Here is a 2,487-nt window from a genome sequence, read left to right as displayed (position 1 = left end):
ATTTGATTCAGCTAGTAAAATATCATCCATATAATGATAAATTATAGATTTAGGAAATTTTTTACATATCACTTCCAATGGCTATTGTACAAAATATTGGCACAGGGTTGGGCTATTTAACATTCCCTGTGGGAGGACCCTCCATTGAAATCTTTTAACCGGTTGAGAATTATATAAGTAGGCACTGTGAAAGCAAATCGTTGTCTGTCTTTTTCTTGTAAAGGTATTGAAAAGAAACAGTCTTTTAAATCAATAACTATGAGAGGCCATCCTTTTGGTAACAGAGTAGGCAAAGGAATTCCAGACTGTAGAGAGCCCATTGGCTGAATTACTTTGTTAATTGCTCTAAGGTCTGTTACCATTCTCCATTTAGCAAATTTTTTTAAATAACAAATACAGGAAAATTCCAAGGGCTGGCTAACTCTTCAATATGCTGAGCATTTAACTGTTCTTCTACCAGCTCTTCTAAAGCCTGGAGTTTCTCTGTTGTTAAAGGCCATTGCTGAACCCATACAGGCTTGTCTGTTATCCATTTTAAAGGTAGAGCTGTTGGTGTCTTTGGAAGATCATCAGTTGTTATGCCCTGTTCTTGTATAATATGGATGGCTGGTGACCACTCATTAGAATAATATCTTCTAATATTTCTCTTAGAAACATGTGGTAGTTTATGATTTGTTTCTGAGGTTGGAGGGATGTTAATCTGAGTATTCCATTGTTGCAACAGGCCTCAACCCCTCAGGTTCATAGTGAAAGACCCTAGCCCTTCAGGCTTATACCCCCAAGCCTCAGGAAAGGAGAAACTTCAAGCACCAGGAAATGAGAAACTAAAAATCTAGTTCCAAAGGCAACCTGACTTAGCCATTGTTCAATCTCCCCTGCAACCATATAACAATGTAAAGAGATTTCTGTTAAGAGATGTGCTCATTAATCATGCAGCTCACATATGATTGAGCAGGTATGATAATGAGTATTCAGAGACGGGTAATGCTGGGGGAGGCACTCACCAACCTAAGACAGAGCACCTATGCAGCCTGGGCAGGCATCTGCATGATGGGTAAGGTGACCTGCTGACATCCCACGCAACCCAAGTCAGAAGCTCATTTTTTTTTTTTTTTTTTTTTTTTTTTTTTTTTTTTTTTTTTTGGTTTTTCGAGACAGGGTTTCTCTGTGTAGTTTTGCGCCTTTCCTGGAGCTCACTTGGTAGCCCAGGCTGGCCTCGAACTCACAGAGATCCGCCTGGCTCTGCCTCCCGAGTGCTGGGATTAAAGGCGTGCGCCACCAACGCCCGGCTCAGAAGCTCATTTTTTAATAAAAGGGGGACCTGCAGGGCCCTGGCCCCCGTTTTGGGTAACTATTGCCTTGCTTGCGGACCTTGATATCCTCCCAATGCTAATTCTCTGCCAGGTTCCACCCTCCTTAATGCCTAAGAGAAGTTCCTTGTCTGTGTATCCTGAATAATGGGCGTTAACAGCTTAGATGCAAGATTATAAAACATCAGTAGTGAACTTCTGCCCTCTGGGGTCCTCCCATTGTGCTTTTAGCCTGTAATTAAGACCTACCCCCTTCAAGAAATGACATTTGACATTTAAATATATATATATATATATATATATATATATATATATATATATTTGAATGAATACTGGGAATGTAATCTATGAATACCACAAATGTGATTAATACATGAGTATAATTTAAAAAATAAATTAATAAAAAAAAAAGATGTGCTCAACTGTGACTGGGATAGCTGCAGGTGTTCCAGGAAGGACCACTGTGACCTTTGTGTAAACTCCACTCCTGCCGTGATACCCCCACTTGAGGTTTCAGGAAGAATGTACCTGTTGACATAACTGTACCCCCTCTGTGATCACTCTGTACCCAGACCGTGATCTTATGAAACAAAATTGTATGGGAATTGTAATCTTGTGAGTTTTGTGGGTTTTTCCTTTATAAGCCCTTAGGGGGCTGCAGTAATATGCAGCTCTTGCTCTTAGGAGCAGGGTTTGCCCTTCTATATAGAAGCTTAATAAATCCTCTTCTGTTTGCATCAACTGGACTGGAGTCTGGGTTCTTGGGGCACCCACTTGAGACCCCCAGATTTGGGGTCCAACAATAGCTATGTTAGCCACATATGGTTTTAATTTTCCTCTCTGTCCTTCTGGACCTATACATTCGAGCCATCTTGTACTCTGTTTCACCTGAGATAATGTCCCAATTCCTAACAGTTGAATGTTTACCTCCTGAAGAGGCCAAGTTGGAGGCCAAAATTCTGGTGCAATTATAGTAACATCAGCACCTGTGTCTACCAGACCAGACAACAAAACACCATTTATTCTTATTGTTAACTTTGGTTTTTGTTCATTTATAGAAGTTTGCCAAAAAAAATTTCTTTATGTTTTCTCCTGAATTTTCTAATCTCTGTTTCATCATCCCAAGCAGCCTGGTTTATTCCAATAGGCATTTGGTTATTTAATTGCTCTGAGTAGG

The sequence above is a fragment of the Peromyscus maniculatus genome, chromosome 1 (genome assembly GCF_049852395.1).
Source record: "Peromyscus maniculatus bairdii isolate BWxNUB_F1_BW_parent chromosome 1, HU_Pman_BW_mat_3.1, whole genome shotgun sequence".
NCBI classification, from domain to species: domain Eukaryota; kingdom Metazoa; phylum Chordata; class Mammalia; order Rodentia; family Cricetidae; genus Peromyscus; species Peromyscus maniculatus.
The sequence above is the reverse complement of the archived record's forward strand: the minus strand, read 5'-3'. Positions refer to the sequence as shown.